Below are 27,052 nucleotides of genomic sequence, written 5' to 3' on the forward strand. Positions count from 1 at the left end.
TATTTTGTCTTATTCTACTATTTTCTTGTACTCCGGGTTTTGTGTGATTGGTGTAGGTGTATTCTTAGCATTGGCAGTGGGAGATGCGACTGGCGCCCAGCTCGCCTGATTATTTTGAGAGGTGCTGCATGCCAGTAGGACCCCTGGTGACTTGCTCCTTGGGGCCTCCTTCTTTTTTGCGTGATGTTGCTGCTGGGGCACCTTGGATCGAGATGCCGATCGTCTTCTATGACCCGGCTGCCCGGAATCAGCTCCGCTCCGCCACGGCGAGCGGGTTCTGGAGCGGCTGCGATGATCCACAGCCAGATGGAACTCCACTTCGGAGTCCTCGTCTTCGGTGTCGAACCACCGTAGCTGGGTCTTTATTGGTTTCTAGGGCCGTGGTCTTGATCTGCCTGACTGGCTTTAATCTTTTGGGACATGCGGACACCCGTTGGATTATCACCCCCAGAAATGGCAAATTTGGGAATGCACGTGCGTCCATCGGCAGGCTTCTGACCCCCGCACGGGCGGCACACCTTTACGTCGGGCTGTGAACATACGTCGGTGCCGTGCTCCACGATTCCACAGGTACGGCAGAATTGTACCGCATTTCGATAGGGTTTAGCAGAGTTTATCCTCCCCCCCCCCCCCCCCGAAGCAATAAACACACATTGGCAATTGGCTGCCTTAGAAGGTTAGCAAAGCAGTTTGTGAGTCGCCCAGCATTCTTGCGTCGATCAACTCCAGTCCCTGCATTCGGATACGTAGGTTCGATCGCAGCACGTCAGAAGGTGTGTGCGCTTCGGTCCCGTGGATTACTCCCCGCGTCGTGCCCTTTCCTTCCTTAACGTACGCATCGACCGGGTGTGGTCGTCCATTGTTGTTCAAGAATTTAATGGCTTGAATGACCTTGGCCGTATCCCGATTAGGGGTGGATATCACTGCAAAGTTGGAACATGACTTGATTCTTAGAATAAAATTGTTGTCGTTGGTTCTGTCCTGGCATGCCTCCATGGCGGCTCTTGCCAGAGCCTGACTGGTAACATTCTTGAGTGGTAGCCTTTGCTGCGGTCTGATGACCACGTTCAGGTTACTCTTGGGTATATAGTGGCGGAAGACGCTTGCGTCGTGGGGGCCCGGCCATGGGTTTGTAAGAATTGCTAATCGTATCTGATGGCAGTGCGCTTCTTTGCACGGAGCGTTGCTCCTGAGCGAGATTTTTCTTTTCCTTCAGGGAAACAACGCGCTCCCATCCGGCTTCTGCTTTCGTTTCGTCGACCACGCTAGCGGTTTGCATGTTATTGTTCATCGTAGCTGCCTTATTGCAGTCGCGATGGGGCGTTGCATCACCCATCTGAGATGCAGTGAAATCCATTTCTTCTTCCAGTCGCAACGTTGTAATAAGTCGCGCCTTCGATGTCAGAGCCAGAGGTTTTAAGGCTGCCATGCTCGAGTGCGCGCCTGCCCGTTGGCGCCGGCGCTGCTCCCCTATTCGAAGTTAGGGACAGCAGCACGCCACGTTGTGAAGGTAGAAAACCAGCCGTAAAACACCGAAATATGGTTCGACTGACCTGCAGTTGGTCTCCACAGGTGCCGGACCACTTCTTGGAGATGGCGGTGATGGTGTCAGGCTGGTCCAGGAAGGTGGTTTACCCGAAAAACCAAATATGCAGAGCCTGATGTGAGCACAAAAGTTTCCCATAAACAGAGAGCGAAAGAACCTTTAGGTAATGCATAGGGTGCTCGCATGTGTACACCGTTGAGGAGGTCAACCTACAGCGCCATCCATTTACCTCACACTGTGATTCATTATGTCTTGCAAGAAGTATGGCCCCTCCGATTGTATGAGTTAATGCACTGCCACGTGTGCCGCAGGCTATCGCCTTCGCGTGTTGCAGGAATGTAACATGCTGCCGAACTTTTATGCGATGCTATAACATCTTGAAATCACGTGCCCTAAAGCAAAACAAAATTCTTCTTGTTACGGCGTGGTGGACATGTGCAATGTGCACTTTAGGCAGTCTTGGAATCTCGCTTGTCAGTTTCACAGTAATACGGTTATTATTAATAGTTAGATTATCACAATTATATCCCTACCGGTTCTTTAAGAAAAATGGCTGCATAAAAATGAAGCTTCTCGAATGGAAGCAAAGCGCAGTACGACTTTCTGCTGCGTTTGTGTACGAGATAGTTGTCCTTTCGTTCCTCAGAAACGTTTATGTTTCGACATTTGCACCAGTGTAGAATAAATGAGCTTTATTTCTTCTAAAAAGAAATTGTTATGTCTACCTAGAAGCAAGTTGCTTTCTAACATCTATTGCCGCCTCCTTCAGAATAAACATTCAAGTCTTGTCACACATGTTTTTTTTTTTAAGTGAAATCATAGTACGTGTACTGACTTCCGAGAGAAGTAATACAATGCAGGAATGAAGGCCGCACAGATGGCAAGATTTAGGGAAACGCTCGGGAAGTGTGTATATATCGCGTTATCTGACTCCAGTTGTGACTGCCGCAAACGCCTCTGTTGCATGTCTGAAAGAAAATAAAGAAAAAGTAAGGATTACTACATGGGACTGGAATGGACAAAAGTTGCTAGCGATAATATGTATGTAACGAATGTATGCCAGCATCAGATACCATGGTCTTTCTCTAAATCGATACCTTATGAACTTCAATTGTGTAAGGATAAGAAGCGCAAAAAATGCTGGATTTGGGCGACTAAATTTGTGATTCCTTGCCTAAAGGTTTCCTGATTTCTTTCGTGTAGCCAATTTTTTTAAAATTATTTCCAATGCCATAACGGCGACTCAACAACGTCCCGTCGTGTATGTTGTGCTTAACAGTTTCATAAAATTGAACTCGCATGTTGTGCTCTTGCGGAATAAGATATGGTGTGGAACGAGCGTTTTTCTGAAACATTACATTACTTCTTAGACCTACTTTACCTCTTTAATATCATGTGCATTATATTGCTACGATGCGCTGCAGGAGCGAACGATGATGGGAGGACTGACGAAGACGACGATCACCCACAGTCGTGCGCACGGGTGCCTGTCACCTTCCCGTTGTACACAGGGTGTGCCACATAACTTGAGCCAAGAACTTAAAAATTTAAGGCGCGTCGGAAGCGAATTGAACCGGGGCTCGAACCCACGACCACCGCCTTTCTGGGGCAGCCGCACTACCATCTGAGCTAACCAGGCGGCTAGCAGATGGCAGGGCGAAGTCGAATTTGAATATGGGTCGAATATGTCGAATATGTGGTCAGCGATTATAGCTAGCCGATCGAGGCTCATCTTGCCGGAAGCCGCCAGTGTCATGCATGCAGACTGTGGGAGGTACTGCAGGAACAGCTCACGCATAAATGGTAGCTGGCTCTTGTTTGCGGAGGGCTCACCCAGTAACTGACGCATCTTATGCAGTAGTTGTGACGGTCGTTGGTCGCCGCGCTCTTCGGAGAGGAGCTATTGGAGCCATCTCATTTGTGTTGGCCCGAGGCGTTCTAGGAACGTCCGTTTTAGGTCGTCCTACGCTGTGGCCGAAGATGCACCCGCTAGCAAGTCGTCTTTGGCATCAGCGATGTCGGAGGGTAGGGCGGTGACAACGTGCAAGGTACCTTGCTGTCGGTGAAGTGATGCGCCGGAGTTTAAAACGGGCCTCTACTATCATGAACCAAACTCGAGGACTATTGGGCCAAAAGTTGGGAAGCTGAAGGTCTGCGATAAATGAGAGGAGACGTAATCGTGGCATCGTCTCTGTCAGCAGGAGTACGAGCAGCGTCGTCCAGGGCTAGTATGCAAAACAGAAACGTAAATGACCTGTGTCACCACTTAGAACCTCCGTTCAACGGAGGCAAGTAATACACGTTTTGTCAGGTTGAGAACGGAGAGTCTACTGGTTTTAAAGTGAAAGCAGGTTTGCCAAGTGGCTGTCGTTACGCCCCAGTCCGTCAGCCACCTCCCTTCCAAAAAAGAAGAGGGGGCAATGATCTCCATGTGGAGGCTAGGCCAGGTAAAGCGGGCTTTTACAGATGCGGGGACAAACTATAGTGACGGACGGTCGCTACAGAAGAACGCATGTGACCGCAGAAAGAGGCTTGTGTTTCACACGCATTGTGTTTGGCAAGTTCGGGAGCCATTCGGATCGCTGCCTCATTGGGTACACTTCAGGCGAATTGGCGCTGGATAAAGGGCAGCAGTTCTTTTCTTGCTATTTTCTTTTATTTGTTGCACTACGAGAATTTGTGTATTCTTTTGTATGTGAGGTTAGTTGCATTTTGAGACGTTTATTTTATTTCTTTTCTTTGTATGTGCAGGATGTTGTGTATCTAGAGTGCGCGTACGAGTATTGGGACTTTGCTGAAGGGCGGTACAGTTACTAGTACGCGAGTGCTTACATTATGCTAGGGGAACAACGCATTGGCACGATTATGAGCGCGACTGTAAAATTCGTGGGGAGCGTGGTCTACTTTGCGGGAGTACGACTTCATGTTCTGTTTCTAAATGTTATTCATAATTGTATTCTTGTCTTGGTGTGGTGTCGCAAAGGACGCGTAACTCACGCCGTTGCCGCCTCTACCACCGCCAGCAGCCGCGGCGCTTATACCGACTGCAGGGGGCTAACCTCTCAGATTGTCATATGGCTTGCCCAACAGGTTCCTCAAATGATAGCCGCTATGCAGAAAGGAAGAAGGCGGCCGTGTATCCGCGGTGAGCCGCAGATTTTGCTTGGGAGTCAGGACGGCGCGGACAAGCACCGGAAATTAGACGTCTTGTGGCTGACAGTTCGCCAAGCCTAGGTAACGCGACAAATCGCACGGCCCTAGTCCAGGATCGGCTTCAGCAGTGAAAACAGCAGCGAGAAACCGCCTGATGCTTCTGCGAATCGGACTATCGACTCGCACTCCACAAAGAAGCCCACTAGTTCGAACTGTTCTCTTTCTTTTCGTCAGACTATCTTTTTATAGCGTTTATTACGTCATGAGTCAGTTGTATGCAATTTTATGGTTTTTTTTCTTTTACTGTAGTGCTTGTCCCGTTGATTGCAACGTGTACTCTTTAATTTGGCGTGTTTCTATCTCGTTTTTTTTTACAGTTGTAAATCTCCAGCTGTTGGAGATTGCTTTCGGCTGTTGTGGGAGGCTTCTCTATTGTTCTTTTTTCATTGTTCGTCTATGTCGAAGCCTCTTGTATTTGTAAACATTTCGTTAGTATTCTGAGGCGTAAGTTTCTTTATTGGAATTCTGTAGTGTTTTTCTTCCGAGTACGTGGCTCATGCATTATAGTCCGCTAATATCAGACATGGAGCTATCGCTGGACCATGGTTGAATCTCGTTTGAACGCTTGCCGCGTAGGCTTATTTGCGACCTCTTCTCCTTTATTACGAAGTGCAATGACATAACACAATATTTTAACAAATATGCAATAGCGCACAGTCAAAGAAAATTCGTATATTGTTAACAAATTTTTAATCTTCTACGCAATTATTTTAGCATTGTCGAACCTATAACATCAAATTCTATGCATTGCAAAAAGATGCCACATTTGTCAGACTTTCTCCTGCACACAAGGTACGTACAGTAGAGTAGATGTCTCAGAACAATGTTTAGAACCGTGCACTTCTCACTTAGTAAATTTAGTTGCACTTATAGAAGGAAGGCGACTAAGAAAGGCTATATAGGGCGGGGATACATAAGAAGCTTGTGCAAAGTTTGCTTCATTCCAAGATATATTTGCCTATTTTTGGCGTATAATGTGGCACATGAACAAACCCTTTGCTAATACGTAAAGCAAGATTATTGCACCTTGCATATTTCGATGAGAGAAAATGGAATTGCAGCAATGAATTGCTACTAACTTATTTAGAATGCCACAATGCAATATCAACAAGGCAGTAGTGTAATATTACATATGCAAATATGTTGAGCTAGTATTCATCTTTATATATAGGCTTAGGTTCTGCAAGAAGAACGGAGTTATACATGCCGCAACACACCTTGTTTACACCACATAGCATTCCGTCCAGCAGTTCCTCATATTCCCAACATAAACTCACTTCGTCACTATGTTCTACACTTCGTTCAGTTGTCTCTGAATCATATATATCAAGCTCCGAACTCTCCAAACTTTCTTGATTGTCCGATTCCAATGTAATATTACCGCAGCACATGATAAGACAATCTGTCAGGTTTTCCTATTGAAAGGACAAAATAACGTGTAATATAGCACATAACTGTGAGAAAACACAAAAGTTCTTGGACATGAAAAAAGCCTCGGGGCTATTGTTGTGAAATCTCTCGCAATTCTAGAACAACTATTGCATGGGCAAATAGAAACACGGCTCGAAATATTGCACTAACTATTCTAGCTCTGCCGTTTCGTAGCCCATGAACGTTGCTTTGAACTTCCTTTTTTTAACACTGGAAGCTTTGTCATTGTTCCTACATCGAAAGGTTTTATGAAAACTCCGTACGTATTTTCGATAGCCTAATTTTGTGTAGAATGGTATACACTGATCCGTGGGCTCCCTTTCAGTGAACAGGTGCCTAGGTTGGCGGAATGTGTATTAAATACTGACTGGTTATATCTTGTTACGAATCATATTATTGATGCTACTTTAAGGGGCGTTTCATAGCCGTCTACTGAGCAAACACCTTATAAACACAACTGCAATTTATAACCTATAAATTTCAAACAGGTATGGAGCATTCAGTTTTAAGCGGCTGTTAAGGAACATCAACCTTTGTTTTGTATAGCTTGCTGTTAACATTTAGTAAAGCATGACATCAAACATTGTGTTCAATAAACCACAGCGTAACAACACCACATTGAACAAAACATGCAGTCGAGCCTCTTTGCACGACAACTTAAGAGTTCCTAAGACAGCCTGCCCCACGCACGTGCTACTCAGCAGCAATGTCGTGTGTATACATCACACTTACAGTGGAGGCATCTACGCCTTGCATTTCAGGATGCATCAATTTGCAAAGTGCTTCGTAGGACATATTCTCTCCTGGATATTCATCGGTTGTGTAGTTTTCACTTCTACTAACGTTTACACATGACCTTGGAAGTCGCCTGCACAAGAACAGAGCAAAACAATACTTCAAGTATCCGTTCCACATTTGACACTACTGTATTCCGCGGTGTACAGAAAAAATATCTTGCACAAACGTGTCTATAAGCTTGACGAATACACGGCGAAGACACGGCGAGTTGGGTATTTTAGGCTACACGGTGGTCAAGACTAATGTTTTCCCCGGCCAGCGGAATTACTGAGAAAGCACTACCGTTTTCGTAGGCCCCTGATAAAAAAGCCATTGGTCGATCCCTCTGCCTCTGTGCTCTACAGGCGCTTTATGAAGGTTTCGTGACCACTTCGCTGGTGCCCGCGTGTCTTCGAGAAATTTCTACATAATTCGCGTTGCACGTGCAATCATAGTACACAAACTTCCGTGACAACAGACAGCAGATGCAACCATCGATAGCATTCGAGAAACATTCCATACATATGGCCGCGTCCCGAGCTGAGGGATTACATTTGTTAGAAGACGGCAAAAAACGGTCACCCGAGAAAGACAAACAAGTACACGTGTCCATGCCCCCCTCCCCCCCTCAAGAACAATCGTCCCGATGCTACAAATATAACAGGAGGGCGAAAAACAAAAGGGCACTTACTAAGCAAAAGTAACAAAACAACAAAGAAACAAAGTCCAAAGTAAGCGAAACGTCGTCTGGCACGACCTCATAGTCGAGTGCGCCAATGCGTCGGATGATCTTGTAGGGTCCGAAATAGGGGCGTAAAAGATTCTCACTGTTCACGTCGACGTACCGGGGTGCAAACTGAAACGCGGTCGCCAGGCTCGTATTCCACGTACCATCATCGAATATTGTAGTGCCGGCTGTCGGTCCTCTGCTGATTATTGATGTGCCGACGGGCGAGCTGTCAGGCTTCTTCGGCGTGCTGGTGATAAGCGGTGACGCCGAGAATCTCTTCGTCGGTGATGTGCGGCAGCATGGCGTCGAAAGTCGTTGTCGGGTTCTTGCCGTAAACCAGCTTGAACAGCCTCATTTGTGCGTTTCTTGCACCACGTGTTGTAAGCAAACGTTACGTGTGGCAGGACGGCGTCCAAGACCCTGTCTTCGACGTCCACGTACATTGCCAGCATGTCGGCGGGAGTCTTGTTCAGTCGCTCCGTAAGACCCTTCGTCTGCGGGTGGTAAGCAGTTGTCCTCCTATGGCTTGTCTGGCTGTATTGCTAAATGGCTTGGGTGAGCTCTGCTATAAACGCCGTTCCTCCGTCGGTGATCAGTATTTCTAGAGCACCATGTCGCAGCAGGATGCTCTCGACGAATAATTTCGGTGTTTCGGCTGCGCTAACTTTCGGCAGTGACTTCGTTACAGCAAATCGGGTGAGGTAGTCCGTCGCCACGCCGATCCACTTATTTCCGGTTGCTGACGTCAGAAAAAGTCCCAACAAGTCCATCCCAATCTACTGAAATGGTCGGCAAGGAGGCTCAATCACCTGTAGTAAGTAAGCACGCAGGCTTTGACGGTGGTGTCTTGTGTCGTTGACAGTCTCGACATGTCTTGACGTAACGAGCAATATCGGTGGTCAGACGCCGCCAATAATATCTTTCCTGTGTACTCCATAGCGTCCATGAGAATCCGAAGTACGCAACGGTCGGATTGTCATGTAGGGCTTGCAGTATTTCTGGATGCAATGCTGAGGGATAAGGAGGTAGTTTGCGCGTACTGGTGAGAAGTTCTTTTTTACGAGTAGGTTGTTTTGATGCAAGAACAAAAACAATACCCGCCTAAATGCACTAGGGACAACATTGATGTTCCCTTCCAAATATTTGACGAGGCTTTTTAGCTCCGGGTGTGCTCGTTGGTGCTCAGCGAAGACTTCCGTGCTTATTATACCAAGGAAGGCGTCATCATCATCCTCATTTTGCGGCGGCGGGTAAATAGGGGTGCTGATATGCAGTCGGCATCAGAGAGTTTTCGTCCGGACATGCAGAGTACAGTGACGTCATATTCTTGCATTCTGTGACTCTACCGCGCCAGACGTCCTTCGGTTTCCTTTAATTCACTAGCCAACACAACGTGTGATGGTCCCTGACTACTTTGAACGGCGTCTCATGTAGACAAAGGCGGAATTTTTCTGTAGCCCAATTTATAGCGAGGCATTCCTTCTCGGTCGTAGAATAATTGTCTTCCGCTTTTGACAGCGACAGGCTAGCGTAAACTATCCGCGGTTCCAGTCCATCTTTCCTCTGGACTATGAAAATACCGAGGCCTAGGCTACTGGCATCAGTGAGGATTTCTGTATCGGTGTCCTCGTCGAAGTGCACAAGTACCAGTGGCGATTGCATGCATCGTTTTCAGTTCCTGAAATGTTCAAGTTTCCATTTCAACGCGACATCACATTTAGTTAGATGTGTCATTGGCTCAGCGATGCTTGAAAATTGTTTGACAAAGCGCCTGTAGTAGGCATACATGCCAAAGAATCTACGCACTGCCTTTTTGTCGATGGGCTGCTGGAACTATTAAAGTGAGCCCTGGTAACTTGATAGCCTTTAGTACGGTCGCAAGCCGCCTAAGATGATCGTCGAAATTTCTGGGGAAGAGGACGACGTCATCAAAGTAAAGAAAACAGCTCTGCCACTTTATTTCTGCTAACACCATTTCCATAACGCGCTGGAACGTTTGCAGGTGCCGAGCACAGTTCGCATCACATGGCCTTGAACTCATAGAGGCCACTGGCGTGATGAAGGCGGTCTTTTCGCGATCTCCCTAGTCGACTTACATCGGCCAATAGGTAGACTTGATATCCATTGCCGAGAAGTATTTAGCGTTGGAGAGCCAATCCAAGGTGTGGTCTATCCTTCGGAGGTCGTATACGCCCTTCGTCGTGATCTTGTTCAGCTGACGATAATCGACGAAGAAACGTAGGGTTCCGTCTTTTTTATTCACTAAGACTACAGGTGATGCAGGTGATGCCTACGGGCTTTTCGGCGGATGGATGATTTCGTCGCGCAGCCAGTCATCGACGTTTCGCCTGATAGCTTCATGTTCTCTCGACGAAACTCGGTAAGGGCTCTGGCGGAGTGGTTGAGCGCATTCATCGGTTATAATGTGGTGCTTTGCAACTGGTGTTTGTCGAATCCTCAATAAGGTCGAAAGACAACCTTTGTATTGTTGGAGAGGAGATCTGAGCTGTTGCTGCTTACTCAGGGGGAGACTTGGATTTAAGTCATAGTCTGGTTCGGGAACTATGGACGTCGGAGTAGATGGTCATCGGGTAAAGGTCAAACGCATTGCTGGCTTCTACAATTTCCGCGATCTATGCAACCGTCGTGCGCTTGTTGATGAGCTTGAATTCCTGGCTAAAGTTTGTCAGCATCACTTTCGCTTGTACTCCGTGCACTCGAGCGATCGCTCTTGCGCCACAAATTTCAAGGTCGAGCAGTAGACGTTGGTAGCCCGCGATGACACCTTCAACATCTGAAGGTGTTTTTGTGCTGACGAAAATGACAATGCTGGAGCGAGGCGGGGCGCTGACTTGATATTCGAGCACATTCAAAACAAATGTGACTAGGAGCACTCTCTGCCGGTATCGCTTGATCTTCGGATAGCGTTATCGATTTCGACTTCAGGTCGGAGGTTCCATGTAATCACTGCTACGCGCGTGTCTTCAAGAAAGTACACCATTCGCATCGCGCACACATGCAATAAGATTACACAAGGTTTGGTGACAACAGACAGCTTACAGAACCATCGATAACATTCGAAAAACTTCCGATACATACAAACGCTTCTCGTACTGAGAGATAACATTTGTTAGATTGTGAAAAGCGGCCGCCCGAAAATATAAACAAGTCTACGAGTCATAATGTTGCATGTGCGAATAAAAGCGTGCGAGCGGAGCCAAGGATCGCGGCTCCATCCCGCGTGCGCACGTGTGGAAAGTGGGAAAGAAGCGCACCATCTTCCGTCGCGCGTAAGGCACCAGTGACATGGGAGAGGAGGGAGGGGAGCTGCGCTGTACTCCGGCGCCAGCTTCGTATTGCTGAGCCGTGCGGGATGGCGCGGGCGTATCTTCAAAGAAATCTGCGTTGAGGACACCGTCCGCCGAGTGCTCATATCTCCGTCTGCGCTGTGTATTCGCCGCTAAGTTCACATTGAAACAACATGCAACACGAAGGCCAATTCGCTCGCCACTGTTGCCGCCTTTCCTCACGCCAGTGTTTTGAGAGCGAGTTTCCGTGGTAATCGAGTGAGATATGTTAATGTTTGCTTATATGCGCGTAACACTACGCTTGTTAATTTGGTTAGTAAGCGAATGTGTACAAGGTTATATGGCGGATAAATCTACTAGCCTCATTTCGTATGGCTGTTGACGATTTTCGACCTTTTTTTAATTTTGAAACTACGACTTGTTTACAATTTTATGAGCTTTTAGAGCACAGCTCTTAGGCGCCGTTCCTGCTTTGAGCGTAGGCGTTGTCCCTCGTAACCGAAAGAACCAACAAAGTGAAGCATGAAAGCGAGCACTGAGAGCAGCGGGATATGAACGACTGCGATAGCGAAGAGAGCGTGAAGATAAAAGCTGGGGACGAGGCTATGAGAAGATAGCTTAGTACCGCGCAAAATGGGCTTTGCGGCGAGATGGTGCCAGGGTAACGCGCGTCATCTATATGGAAACAAAGCCGTGCGTTAACAGAGGTCTGTCTGCGGCGGCGGCTGTTAATAGCGCCCATGCGTCACCCACGCGCCACCTCTCGCGATCTCCCGATTAGCGAGGCAGTCGCGCTACACATCGCTCCGCTTGCCACGTGCCGGACGAGGCAGTTTGTCCGCGCAAGCCAATTTATCGCGAAATGAAAGCACGCGTAAAGCTCGGCTCAAATTTTGCATTAGTGAGTATCGTAATCATCCGTGAAATTTATTTCTAACGCTCTCGATCATCTACTATTGCACTATTGTAGCGATTAAACGTGCAAACGTCTTTGTTTTTCATTTTAGTTACGGCCCTGACGAGGTGATGGCGACGTAACCAGTGTGTTATTTAACCCTGCCAATCATGTACTACTACACTATTATAACAATTACATGTGTTAATTCATTATTTTCAATTTTTTTCGCAATGTTCAGGCGGTGACTGCGACGTAACCAGTTCTCTCTTTTTTTTTTGCCGTCATTGTAATAAAGATCGCACAGACATCAGGCTGCTAAGCTTTAGTCCATGGTTAAAATTCTGGTCGAAGTTCTTTTTTTATGCTACCAATCATCTACTATTGCGCTATAATGACGATTACATGAGTTAAATTGACCAATGATGAATTTATATAGTAGATGTGGGCGTCACGGGACGGACCGATATTGCTGAGCTACTCGCCAAAGAATACTTACGCATTAAAAAAAGAAAAAACACTGGGATTCCACGCACTGTGTGAATCGATGTAACCGTACTTTTATATGTTGTTTGCTTTCATTGAAAATAATTAGCGATGACATTGACGCGAGTGTGTAATTCCTTCAGCATTCATTCTAATACGTGAGTGGTTATTTTATGTTAAATGTTACCTTGCGTGCACCAATGTGAAATTCCCCATCTGATATGGCGTGTGCACATTGATTATGGATTATTAGGTCGAACTAATGAAAAAAAATTCTAATTTTACGCATTTTTTTGTTCTTAGTCTTGCTACTGGCGAAATGTTTTTGGAAGCGCCTGCTTCGCCTTTCTGTTCCTCGACGTCACAAAAACGCGAAAAGTCACATGTCTAAGAGATGGGCGCTCATATTTATTGCGATAGCAATGATATCGACACCCGAGGGGCATATGTTCCGTCAGCGTCGCCGACATTGTGAGATTCTGAATAAAGTCCACGGGTTATTAAGTCGCCGCCTCGCGTCGTATGCTCTATGTGCGAGGGAAAGCGTGCGACGGAGAGCTGGCGATCGCTACTCAATCATGCGCCCGCAACGGTGGAAGCCGCGGAGGAAGCGCCCCGCCTTCCGTCGCGCGCCAGTCCTCGGGCGGAGGTGATGGGGGAGGGGGGGGGGGGGTGCGTTCTACTGAGGGCAGCCCAGGCGGCCGCGCGTGCCAGGCCGGGCCACTCTATCTTGAAAGCCGCTTGCGACGGGTGGAGAGTCCGCGGCGCTTCGTTCTCAAGGCGTAGTTCGCGTTGAAGCGAGCAGCTGCACGAACGTCAGTTGGCTTGCTGCTGCTGCCGCGTTTCCTTACTGCAGTGTTGGACAGCGAGTTACCACAGTCTCCGAGTGCGATGTGTACATGCTGGCTTTTGCGCGCGTGACACCTTGCTTGTTAACTTAGTTATACTCGCGCACAACATTCTATGGCTACGAAGGGAAAGCTACCGAGGCAATGCGCGCACAAGTGAGAGTGCTTTTGAACAGATTCCCATGTTTTAATCCATGTTAGTTTAGGCTGGAGAAAGAAAAACGTAAAAACTGTATTGGCAACAGTTAAATAAGACCGAACACGCCACTGAGTGTAAAGGTTGAATTATTTTGTAGCTTTTCCCTTCCGCATCTGGGGAAAGGTGATGGCGTCGCACGGGTAAGCTGTGTCGATTCAGCGTCTGTTCCGAGCAATCAAAAGCATTGTCAAACGCAGCGAAACTAGTTTGCGCGGTAACACATGTGCCGCAGCCACGCTTCCATAGTAGCTATTCATAGTAGCCATAGTAGTGGCCATAGTAGTAGCCATAGTAGCTGTTGATAGCTACAGAAAGCTGTCCGCGAGCAAAGTAAGTCTCTGTTTACGATTTCATACGGCCGGTAAAACTCATTTCCTTACTTTACATAGCTCTCAACTAATTTGTTATCACAATCGATGCTTCGCCTTTCAGGCAAAATTGCGACTTCTTTTGGAATAGACAGCAACTGCCCCGCTCCAAATAGAATAGAATATCTCTGCCTACCATACGCTTAGGAACTGGCTACCTGGAGCAGCCGGGCAGAACGAATTTATTTGGAAACAAAGCTTTTGACGTGTAGTATAACGTTCTCATGCCCTTTCGGCCCGAATCAATCATTGTTCTGCCAACTCTTCCTCATTGATGACCCATTTTAGCGACGTTGCTAGCTTTCCGCTGCACGTCATCAGGAGTTTTGTCCTGCCACCAGAACTTAAGCAAAACTAAACGGGACATTCCCAGACACCCGCAACACCCTCATCATCGGGTCACCTACTTTCACTGCACTAGCTCGGACCCACTGAAACTCTCTAAATTTTACCCTGTTCGTGGTCTCTTGTCAAACAAATAAATAAGAAAAATCTGTCAATGTAGGTAGCGGACTTTACTTTAAAATCAAACAAAAGTGACTTCCTACAAACGAGGCGAACGTTTGATTGGGCAGCTTAAGGAACGCTACGGGTCATTGGCCGATGCTTGCGTCGGTGGTTGCGTCAATTTGACTTCAGGAGATCGGAATGAAAACCGATTGCTAAAGTTACGTGGTATAAGCCCTGTTTTTCCAAATTACTAAATAATAAGGTATAATCACCTTGAAAAAAAAATTCAATGCATTACAGTTGCTTCAAAGATACCCTACCTTAAGTTAGTTTTCATATGGTCGTTTGCACTTCCATTGACCGCAGCATGAAATGTGGTATATTTTTTTCCGGCTATACAAACAGACATAGCTAAATTACAGATGCATATGTCGGTGAAGTTCGATTGCGAAATATGGCATCTTACTTGGTTAAAGCACGTATTTGCTCTTTACTGCAGTCTGACAGCTTCGATTTATTCTGCATATCCGTATATATGCTTGTCATTAGATGTCCGTAACTAGCAGGGCAATTCTTTGCACCTGGACAGCTGTCATGGTCAGAACCGAGCCTGCAAAGTAGACCAAAAATTATTGTATGAAAGTAAAATTGAAGTAACCGCGTGGAGTTAAAGAAACAACAGTGCTAACAAATAACCAACTCTTGTATAGGGATGTGGCTCTAATTTCTAATATGCCAATATTGCCGAGGGAATTCCTTTCACATTCTTGATGGTTTCCTTTCGCTGTTCAACTTTATTATGAGGTTTTTATTGTGAAGCAGTGACGACGTGCTCAAGGCACCATTAAATGCAAGCATCATGAAAGTCTTTCTTTCAAGAGTGACAGAAACGGCGTGCAAGTTTGCAAGTATACGCATACATAGTCGGAGATTTTCCACGTTGCCAGGTTAAGACGAACACATCGTGAAATTTCATTTACACGTGTATGAACGCAACCAGGTGAAAGCGCAGTCATTGAATTAGAGAAGAGGGGATTGCATTTGCTGCATTTGCTGCTATTTGCTGCTATGATCGCATTTGCGCGAGAAGCTTTAGTGCCCACAATAAAATGTTTAGTCAAATGCCTATTACTCCGGAAGGTAAGCAACGTACAGTTGTAAAGCGCTGAATAGCGCTATTACCTGCCTAGTGAAAAATTCAGTTAGCCTGCAAGCTCTTCATCACTGCGACCTTCGGATCCATGTGGTCCTTAATAGCATCAATGTTGTTGGAACTGATTCATTCTGAGCAGCACATCACGTCGGCTTAAGGTATGAGGACGGGGGGGGGGGGGGACGGGGGGGGCGGTCAACCAAAGCTACTAAGGTTTTCAGATCATACCATGCGGTCATAGTTGCCGTGTCGTTAGGCGCTTCATATGGGCACTAACGCTTTCTGTCGGCGATGGAGGGAAGTGGCGGTGCCACTATGTACGATCGTTCCAAACCAATTATTCAGCCCTCAGTAACACCTGTATTCCTTCGTTTTACAGGCTATTTAGTTGCAAAGGCGGTCGCTGTAGAGCCGTTTACAATGCACATGACAGAGAAATTAGGCAAGGACATGCGAAATGATCAGACGCGTTCGTTTTAGAGGCACTTGCCTCTATAGTTTATTTCTACACGCAGTTTATTTCTGCGTAGCATCTGGTGGAGATGAGGGTGTTCGTGACGCTCCCGCGAAATTATGATCGCAGCTCACAAAACGTCCCCGCCGTCGGCAAAATGCAGGCAGACTTTGAAGACGCTAAAATAGAAGTGGTCTGAAGCCGCTTGCGACTCCAGAAACTCGCCGCCGAATTCGGAGCCTTACGCAGCCTCCCAGTTGTATAGATGCAGTATAGCCCACCTTACTTTTTGCAATCTGGCTGTCTCTAGATAAACAGATGAACACGGTTGCCAATGTCACCAAATGTTTCTTCAATTACAACTGAGCCCCTCAAAAATCTTGGAGCTTTTACATTCATAATAAGCACCACACATCCGACTTTCGAGTAACTTGAACAAGTGCTACTGATGTAGCTATCTGATAGTAGCTGCAAAATATATTCATTCTGCCATCTTTTGCAGGAAGCGTCAAGGCAAACTACTCTTCGTCTATATCATCTTTGTATATTTTATGTAGACTTTGCCCCTTCTCAACAGCGTCGTCTTCAGTGAGTGACAGAATCGATGGACAGATAAAAAATTAGCCAGTGGTTTCTTAGTTAACTCCACAATGCTGTCGAACGACTTGAGTTCACCACTATTTCAGTTTCTATCAAGAGTTTCTGTACTTTACAACAGAATCAAAATTCGCCTTCCAAGCTTTTCGTAGCACAGTATTGACTGTTCGTATGAGCGGTTGTCAGAAATCACTCCCACTACGGTGCATGTTGGCATGAAACATTCATTTAATTCGGTGTTTGAAGTAGTACAGCCCACGTTTGCTTCCAACTGACTTCCATGTTTTCTTCAAATCTTCCGAAACTCGTTTGAACGTGAGACACTTGTCAGATTGCACTGCCGTGCAAACTACTAATCTTTCATTATGCCACCTTGATGCATCTGAATATGTTTCTATAATGACACTGAAAACTGGTTCTAGAGGAACTGCACGTATAGAAGCACAAATGAAGAAGACACTATATGCTGGTATTAGGCTAATGTTTTACGATAGTATAGTGGAAAGTAGAAATCTATTTCAACAATGAAATAGGGTTCGCATTTAACCTATTTTATTTTAATGCATCTACTTTCTTTCTTTGAGTATAGCTGCAAAAGGTTAATTGTTTGGTTCTGTTGTAAATTTTCTGCATACGCTGCAGTAACCAATTATTTTCTTTGCCATTTGTCAACCATTATTGATCCAATAGCTCTGTCGTAACTGAGTAAGTGCATCACCAATGCCAACGCGCAGAAGGTACCAATGTGCTGTTTCGATGACCTGGTCAATGATTTCTTACTGGGTCGAAACAACACTAGAATGCTTCTCGCTGGTCCTAAGTTCTCAATTATGCAGTCTGACGCGAGCATTGATTGCTTATTCTTTGGCACTGTAAGCAGCAAATGTCATTTTAGTAGGATGAAAGGCGTAATCATTGCCGAATGCAATTCCTTATGCTCCAGAGACCAAACAAGTCTTGCTCTTTGTGTCCGATTTGTTTAGAACCGTCCTGTTCTTTTTGGGCCTGGATTCCATGTGTTTTGTACGAAGTAGAAAATCTACGCAGTGATGGTATACTCTTGGTAAGAGTTATACATGAGATATTTACGAAGAGAGCGGTATTGTAACGGTCACGTGTTATATTACTGTTTCTTCTCCACTACTTGTCTCCGGAGCCAAAATTACGGTTCTTGAATTAGCCAGTCTGGTCCATTCTGCTAAAGGGTGCTTTCTTGAAGACGGTTCTTCGTACCGTAACGCGTGAGTCAATCGCTTGGGCTGTATTCCAACGGAAAGTATCGCCACTGGCGAGCTCGGTTTATGGCTTGAACATGCTTAACCCTGCTCGATTAGAAAGCCTTCCAATTTTCTGGGTCTGAGTTTGCCCACCTACCGACAGTAGGTTGAATCAGACCAGAATAATGTCTCATAGGCTGCTCATTTCTCTCTCTCCACAGTGTGCATCAGTCGTGCTGCAGTTACAGCTCCAAACTTCTAATTGTGCAAATGTGGAATGGTGGCTTGCGTGAGACTATTACGCTCAGAATTGTACGTGGGACCCATATAACCACGAAACAGTGAAGGGGCTGCTACTGTCGTTCGGATGACGAGGACAGCAAGGAAGTGGCCAGATACACCCAATAGTTCTGCGTCCATCGTCGCTGCTTCTGGCTTTTTCAAAGTTGCATATGATAATAATTTGTAAATACACGCTATCCCCGTAACCTCTTTCTTTGGTGAAAGTGCGGGATCATTCTGGCTGCGTGCCCATTCCTGCAATTAAGGATAGAACTTCGAAGCGGTTGCGGTCTTGGTTGCTCTGCGATGACTGACCAAGAAATCACGACGTAGCAGCTACAGGCTCCTGTGATTTCTTTGCATCCACGAGACATTTCTGGAACCGATGGCTTGGTCGTAGAAGAATGGATCGACATGTACGACCATGTGAGCGACCGCAACAGGTGGGACCCCACGCTTATGTTAGTTGACGTGATATACTACCTGAAAGGAACAGCACGTGTGTGGTACCAGACATGTGAAGACGATCTGACAAGTTGGGACGCTTGCAAGGCGAAGCTTCCTGAGTTGTTCGGCAGACCACTGAATTGTCAAGAGGGCACTAAAAAGCAGCTCGGATGCCGCGTCCAGACAACCACGGGATCGAACCATTCTTGTATCCAGTACGGGCTCGGCCTTTGTCAGAAATTAAACACAAATATGATCGAATCAGACAAGATTTCTGAGAGTTTTAAGCAGACAGCCAACGACGCGTTTATTTTGCTCCTCTTCAAGGGCTGCACGATGGTCAATACAATAGTTTAAAAATTCTAACGTTTTCAACACGCAGAGTCGCCTTATCACCTTCCAATTTATTCGGCTGCCTAACACTGCTGCCACATTATCACATGATGACTAACCAATGTCTACAATTTACAGCACTGGAAGATGTAACTCGCATTGTCCGTCACGAACTAGAAGCAGTAGCTCCTACGGCTGTTCTTCCAGACGTTCATTCAGCCAACGTGCCCACCGTGTCTCTCACACAAGGAGTCGTCCGCCAGAAGTTCGCGAACCTGGGTTTATTATCCGCCAACTCTTCTTTCCATGCACCAGAACGTACTCCTGCCAATGCCGGCCAGAACAGTACGGACAGTGCGGCTGCGAGTTGATGGTAAAACTGAGGATTCCAAGAGAGCGAGCCCATCTTCAGTACCTATGGGTGAACGGAAGTCAAATTGAGCAGCGTGGTACAAACTGTGGTGCTCTAGCCCCCACGAGAGTTTCTGGCCATCGTTTTCTCAGCAAGCTTGCACATTGTTGATGTTAGGAAAATGGGTTGGAAGTTGCCAAGGTCGGTCAGTGGCTTGCCGGGTTTCGGAATCGAGATCAGAAAAGCCGATTTCCAGCCAGGAGGGACAATGCCAACTAACCATACCTTGTTGATGGTGTCGAGAAGTTGAGGCAGTACCGCGCAGCTCAGATTCTTGCAAACCTCATAAGTAATACAGTCTGGACCGGGCGCTGTCTTGCGACTGGCACCATCTACCGGTGCTAGCAACTCAGGCATGGCGAAAGAGCTTGCCATCCCCTCGGCGTCTGCTGTAAATGGTAACTTGTCGACAAGTGCTAGGTTGCCTGCCAATGAAGCACCATTCGTTGTTTGAGGCAACACGTCATAATGGGGGAAAAACTTCCGGGCTGTTTCTCTGGTGAAATCAACCGGCGATAAGTCAGCAGCGAAGCAAGCTGAGGCCGCCGCGTCGGGACGGTGGCAACCGTGTTCTATGGCACGGAACGTTTGCCAGAGAGAAGCATTGTATGCCTTGGATAAAAGCCGCTCACACCACGTATGCCAGTGCCGCAGTGAGAGGTCGCGTTCATATATGTGGGCCTTAGCAGTAAGAAAGCTCAGCCTTGGACGTGTTTGTGCAGAAGTGGCGTCTCTGGATGGTGCCAGCTCAGCTTGTCTGCGAGCAGCCCACAAGTTGAGCAGGCCAACATCCGGTGCCGGTCGATCGACGTCTAACCAGCTGATGGTTGTAGCTTCACTGAACGCGCTTTGTACGCGGTCAACAAGTAGTGGTGACGAGTCCAGTGAGGTGACTTGGAGAATGGCGCGAAAGGTGTAGCAGTTGACCACAGTACACTTGCGGCGCAATCGGCGGGCTTGCGACGGATAAAGAGCGAGGATGACAGGGTGGTGGTCATTACCCCAGCAGTCAGGCGCCAGGTGTCAAGTGGGAGTGTCGGGACCAGACCACGAAGTAAGATCCGGTGCGTATGTTGTACGTCGAGCTTGAGACACAGCTGGCATTGCTGAATTGGGATGGTTCAGTAGTACAAACAACGGATCCGCGAAGGCGTCCCGCGCACGCCTACGTTAGGGGCGAGAAGTGGGGTAACCCCAATATGGGTGGAGGGCATTGAAGTCACCGCCATGTACAATAGGGCACCTTGGGTATTGAGGACGGACATTCAATAACCAGCCCAGATTAATGCGTGAAGAGCCACCGGCTGGTCTTACGTAGTATGACTCTACCACAACACTTGCCTTGTTTAACTTCACAACTACTGCCACTACCCCCTGCTATGAGTTACAACAGTTTTCAAGAGTAAGGCGCACCTGAGATTAACGCGTATCAACATACACTGCCACCTTTCCTGGAGGGGCAGCCGTGTGAACGCGATGGTCGCTTATCGAAGGAGAACTCGGAATGCCAGGCAAGGCGTTGGTCCACATCTAACAGGGCCCACAGTAACAGGGCCTACATCTGGAGCTTGTTCATGTGAAGACGGGGTTAAGGCTCCCCCACTTTCGTGGAGAGGCCTCTGCAGTTCGACTGCAGCAAACGACCAAAACCTGTAGCCGCCATTTTGATTACGAGTCCAGGCGTTGTAAAATCACAGATGTCAGATACGATAACTGCCTGACCATGAACCGCAGAAGGGATGTTGCAGAGTTATCTGACAACGCAGCAGAAGACCTGGTAGAATCAGTGAACAATATAGCAGGGCGCGGCATAGACGATGATGCAGCGGAATCAATATTTATGGTGGTGTGAGATTCTACTTATCGTCTATGAGGCGCAAGTAGTTTATGGTGTTGTCGGAGCTTGGAAACCTTCACTAAGAGACAGGCAATTTGATCGTCAACTGCTGCCATGTCATTACGCAGGTACTGCGGCATGCTCTGCTTCTACGTATCCAGTTTGCGACGGCGGTCTTTGCGAACTTTTCCACTGTATGTTGGGAAGATGGTGCAGGCCGGTTATGCTCTGAAAGCTCTGGCCTGTCATCATCATCCCACTGGAGCACTGGAAACCAATTAGATGTCTGCTTTGGTTGCGTGGTAGTATGTTGAGGTCATTGCTTATGAATTTTGCAACGAACCTTCTGGGTGGCCTTTTGCTCTGTGGGACAAGTTGGAGAGGTGATCTCGTGGTCGTCGGTCTTCCAGAGTCCACATCGGTAAGACACTGTGCCGGTTGGTACAGCTTCCTGTGGCATTGTAAACGGAGAGTATCGGTGCATGTAGCCAGGTCGGAAAGAGCTGCAACAATAGACGTCACTGCGTTTATATGGCCGAGGTTGTAGAATGCAGCCCTAGTAGTACAGGTGGGCTGGGAGAGTTTGTGGGCCTTGCAGGGTGACGATGCAAAACTGCACCTTCGCCGTGTAACGCGCTTGAATGACACGGTGGTTAGCACAGTAGAGCTTACGCTGGAGAGTAGTAAGGTCCTCACCAAGTGAACGTTGTAAATGACACAGCGCTGTAAGTCCGAGACCTCTACCCGATGCGCCTGGACCGGCACCGTGAATTCGCTTGTGTTCGAGAGACGCTGAAGCGTTTGCAAATGCTCTACAGCAGCTAATGTCGGGAGCCACACAGTGATTCTATTTGACTTCTTTTTGGCCATGGAGCCGCGGAAGCTTGTGATGCCGAGACACGCGTCTAATTCCCCCCAGTAAGCCAGTTCAGAATCTCCGGGAGGCTTGTGGGGGCCAGAACTTTAATGATTGATTTATAGCAAACCGAACCCGGTGCCGACAGAACTGGGGCCCTATAACGTAAAACTATTGGAATACGTTTTTTATTCCAATATCCTAACGTCAAATTCACGTAACCGCCGAGGCAATCACCAGGCGATGACCCGCAGGGTTGTCTGAATAGACCAACCAAACGCTCTCCTCGTTCGTAGGAGGTCACTTTTGCTTGCGTGAAAAACGAATAACACTGCCTACCCTGAGCGGCTTGTCTTAAATAATATGCTGATAAAATTCGAGGAGCACGCTCAAGTGGAAAGGGTTTCGATGGGGCCGAGACAGTGCACTAAAACATCGATAATCGGATGATGAGGGTGGTGCCGGCGTCTGCGATCGGTCCGCTTTCCCTTACGTAGCTTGCAGTGGCTGGTCGAAAATTGCGCTGGCATGCAACGGAAGCTTAAGAATGATGCTAAAACTGATTTTCAGCAAAGAAGAGCTGGAAGAACGAGGTGGTAAACGTCCCAAAAATGCTCGAAGACCTTACACGGCCATGCAGAAAGCTTTATTATACGGAAATAAAGCCATGCTCTCCGGCAGGTGCGAATAGCCAGTGCTTGAGTGATCGGCGGCAGCCACATTTTATTCATTTGGGAACGGACTAGCCTGCGGCTATTCAGACAAAAATTCAGTTTTGTTCGGCATGTTAATGTATCTTTAACGCGTACAGCTCACTTTGACGTGGTGAGTTTTCGCGGTTTCGTGAAGTCGCGTGGCAGGCCGATGACGTGAGTGCAGCCCCAAACATTTGACCAATAACCGAGGGTTAATGGCGAAAAGGCCTTGAATCAGAAATAACTATTTTTATTTTGTTCGGTGAAATCCTGCATAATCAGTACGTACACGTCCTATCAATCGGGGAGCTATCGCGGTATTCGTGACGTCACGTGATATACAGTCGATACAGTCGTGATATACAGACGTGATATACAGTCCAACAAAGTTTTTGACCAATCTAGGAGGGCTGAGTGCAGAAGTGGAATAGAAAAGTTTGGAATAGCTATGAGTTATAGCGCCCCTGGGTGGTCAGTCGTTAGATAGGAATGCTTGCCTTGGGAGCCGCTGTTGGCTAAAGACGAATCTGGTGCAGTGCCCCGAATGATGCTTCAGAGAACGTCGTGAGGCCGGCCGCACCGATGATAGCGCGGAAGACAAGTCCATAGGGGTACTCCGTTCCTCGGGCACAACAATTGGAGCCACATTCCCAATTGATGACTGGGAAGCCATCGTCGAGCTACGCCCTGAAGGCAGATCACCCGCGGTGTGATGCGCATTTTGAGAAGGCGACGGGCGGGCTGTAGCCGAAGGACTTGGAGCAGGAACCAGGAGCTGCGATCCAGGCTCAAGTGTCAATTGTGCGGCCGATAATGCCGTCATGACGTACGGCGCCGGCGAATTTACCGCCGCCAGCGCGTCACCGGAAGCACTAGGCCTAGCTCCCGTTGCCCAATTCAGCTGCAGAGATGATAGAGTGGCACTCACTGAATGCCAGGAACCAGACGGCGCATGAGCGTCCGGAGCGTTCTCGGATGGCTTGAGGTCTAATCTCTTGAAGTATGTAACGTACGGAACGTATTAGCCGAACAGTGAGATTTTTCACGGGAGCGATGAGCAGCCACCTCAGCAGGGACAATTCGTCATCTTCCAGATCTGCTGTTAATTCCAGTAGCTGCGCCCCACATGACGAACCTCTTTGAAATCCATGCTGCTCATTGAGAAAAAAAAGATATTTGATTCCAGGTGATGATAAACATAGGACGAAATAATGTGTCCTATCATTTCAAAACAAAGGCATTTTAGTGATACTGATCAATAGTTTTCAACTTGGTTTATGTCGCCATTATCAAATACAGGTACTACTTTGGTGGCAGTCTAATCAGCAGGAATCTCCCCAGTTATTTGTGACTGCTAGAAAACATGAAATGGAATCTTGCTTGGAACATTAAACTGCAGTTTTTTTAGTATTTTGGGGTCAATGTTACCGATACCTGCCGAGGTGGATAGTTTGACGTTATGGAACGTATGGAACGTATTAGCCGAACGGTGAGATTTTTCACGAGAGCGATGAGCAGCCACCTCAGTAGGGACAATTCGTCGTCTTCCAGATCTGCTGTTAATTCCAGTAACTGCGCCCCACATGACGAACCTCCTTGAAATCTATGCTGCTTATTGAGAAAAAAGAGATATTTGATTCCAGGTGATGATAAACATAGCACGAAATAATGTGTCCTATCATTTCAAAACAAAGGCATTTTAGTGATACTGATCAATAGTTTTCAACTTGGTTTATGTCGCCATTATCAAATACAGGTACTACTTTGGTGGCAGTCTAATCAGCAGGAATCTCCCCAGTCATTCGTGACTGCTAGAAAACATGAAATGGAAACTTGCTTGGAACATTAAACTGCATTTTTTGGTATTTTGGGGTCAATGTTACCGATACCTGCCGAGGTGGATAGTTTGACGTTATGGAACGTATGGAACGTATTAGCCGAACGGTGAGATTTTTCACGGGAGCGATGAGCAGCCACCTCAGTAGGGACAATTCGTCGTCTTCCAGATCTGCTGTTAATTCCAGTAACTGCGCCCCACATAACGAACCTCCTTGAAATCCATGCTCCTTATTGAGAAAAAAAAGATATTTGATTCCAGGTGATGATAAACATAGGACGAAATAATGTGTCCTATCATTTCAAAACAAAGGCATTTAGTGATATTAATCAATAGTTTTCAACTTGGTTTATGTCGCCATTATCAAATACAGGTACTACTTTGGTGGCAATTTAATCAGCAGGAATCTACCCACTTATTCGTGGCTGCTAGAAAACATGAAATGGAATTTTGCTTGGAACATTAAACTGCATTTATTTAGTATTTTGGGGTCAATGTTACCGATACCTGCCGAGGTGGATAGTTTGACGGTATGTATAAGGGGTGCGGTACAATCAGTTGTCATGTTTATGGGTGCCATATCCTGGTAATTAGGTCCGTAAACTGGGGCCGATCACTAATGTTACCATCGGAAAAATTCAAGTTTTTTTACAAACAACTATTGCACCCTTAGGATGAAAACCAAGAATGTCTCACGAGAGGACACAGCAAGAGATGTTTTCAAGGCATTCTTGTCCATGACGCTTAGCAGCGTTGTCAGGAATGAATGAGCTGGGGCCCTACTGCATATTTGTTGAAAGTTACGAAAGCAAATCATCAAAATGTTCCAGCAGAAAATGCAGATTCTTCAGTCATATGGTCGCGGAGATAAAGAAGCTGCATGACGTTACGCACGGCATAAAACGCGCATAATGTAAGCGAACTAGCGTTGTACAGTGCCATGTATTCATGTATTTGATGTATTCATGTATTCGATGTAGTCACGCGTTCGATGCACTATAGTGCCAAAAACATTCGCTAACATGTGCGCCGGGTTAGTTCGGCGTAATTTTATTCATAAGTCATTCAACGAATGTGCGAAGTTGCCCATGAAAGCTCTCACTGCACACTTTCATCTTAGAACAAGGCATACGTGGCGGGTGTGTCGTGGAAGAGCATGCGCCGTGGCTGTGGGAAGCAAGTGCTGCCGCTGGGTATGTACCGGTAAAATAGGTAGAAGCGTGCTTTCCGCCTGGCGCTCGGTCATTACGGGACTTCAATGCTTGGAAAGGGGTACTTGTCTTCAGCCCAAAGGCGTCCCCACCTCATTAGGTGCTGCATGTATGGCACCACGTGGGAAATGGTCTCCATACTAGCGGCACAAAAGTTACTTTTTCGTGTGCTCATGATGGTCTCAATGGGAATTTAGCTCACAGGTTTCTTTCCCAAGCGTATCACCCCTGAAAAAGGACGAACGCCAGGACAGGGGTACACATTTGCCCATTTGAATCAGTGGGTATGGGAACCGACCTCATCGACCTCATGTGTATTGATGGGAATCAGCCTCACAATCTCCCGCAGCCAAGGCAAGCGCACTACCACTAGACCATGGTATAGTCCTGGCTATAACACAATATACAGTTTCGGTGAAGAAATCTTTTAACAAAAGCGGTTGATATCTGTAATGTACTTACAAATGTCCGAGTTCGTGTGCCATCGTTACAAGTCCGCTAAATGTGTGTGGTCTGTCTTCTCCAATAGCAAATTTGTCGTCTGTGCAAACTCCGGCTGTTCCAGATATACCTGAAAGTGAACTTGCATTAGATATTTCTATGAATGTGCAAGCAGTTCGCCGCAATAGCTCGCGCTACAAGAAATAGGACGAACAATAGTAGTTATTATGGTAGAAACAAAATGTAGCATGAACATCTGTAAACGCTATGTCAGGATTCGAGCAATTTCATGAACATATATGCTTTTTATTGGGGTCAAATTGTTCATGCACATATAAAGGTATGTTTAGATTAAGTACTGAGACATGAACAATATATACAATTTTGTGTTACTAAAATTTGCATGAAGCTGTATTTGAAGTGTGCTTGATGTTTAGCAAACATGATTCTGAAGTGTCCAGCTCATCCACTTTATATAGATCACTGTGCAGGGCTTTGTTTGAGTCCAACTTGCGCTGTCTCTTACTTGTGCTATGTGATGCCTTGCGATAGTAGAAAATACTGACCCGTTTGAGCCTACGAGCATCGAAACAACGCAGCCAGGGCGGCATCGAGAATGCTCTTAGTATCGAGAATAAGTTGGCTTTGGATAAATGTCCCTCATACATCTGTTTAAATATAACATTTACGCATGCAATATAAGAATTAGGCGTCATTAGGCGAATTAATTATCGCTTTAGCCCAATTAAATGCAGTCAAGTCAAATTGAATATTTATCTCTATTCGGATAGAAACAGACGGGCTAGGTCATGTGCAAGTTACCCATTAGTGATAAAGAACAATGTATGAACCTGGGTGTAATTAATGAGAATGTGCGCAGGAGAGCCCAATCAATTCCTGCAATTTATGCCAAATAAGGTGTCGCAATAGACTTTCAGACAACATGCAAGAAATACGGTGACACTAGCTACAGCAGGCGTGCTGAGTTGCATTTAGCTGAGTCACAGGATGAAGTGCCTATTATCTGTC

The 27,052-nt window shown here is 46.7% G+C and overlaps 1 long non-coding RNA gene across 1 annotated transcript; it reads right to left on the minus strand.

Moving 5' to 3' along the window:
- Window positions 1-2,242: 2,242 nt before the first annotated feature.
- On the minus strand, window positions 2,243-26,146 carry LOC140213803 (uncharacterized). Its single transcript, XR_011890788.1, has 5 exons — window positions 26,045-26,146; window positions 14,718-14,861; window positions 6,923-7,058; window positions 5,977-6,174; window positions 2,243-2,514 (listed from the first exon to the last, which is right to left on the minus strand). It is a non-coding gene; the product is annotated as an uncharacterized lncRNA (long non-coding RNA).
- Between the last annotated feature and the right edge of the window lie 906 nt (window positions 26,147-27,052).

This window comes from Dermacentor andersoni, chromosome 10, assembly GCF_023375885.2.
Source record: "Dermacentor andersoni chromosome 10, qqDerAnde1_hic_scaffold, whole genome shotgun sequence".
Classification (NCBI taxonomy): Eukaryota; Metazoa; Arthropoda; class Arachnida; order Ixodida; family Ixodidae; genus Dermacentor; species Dermacentor andersoni.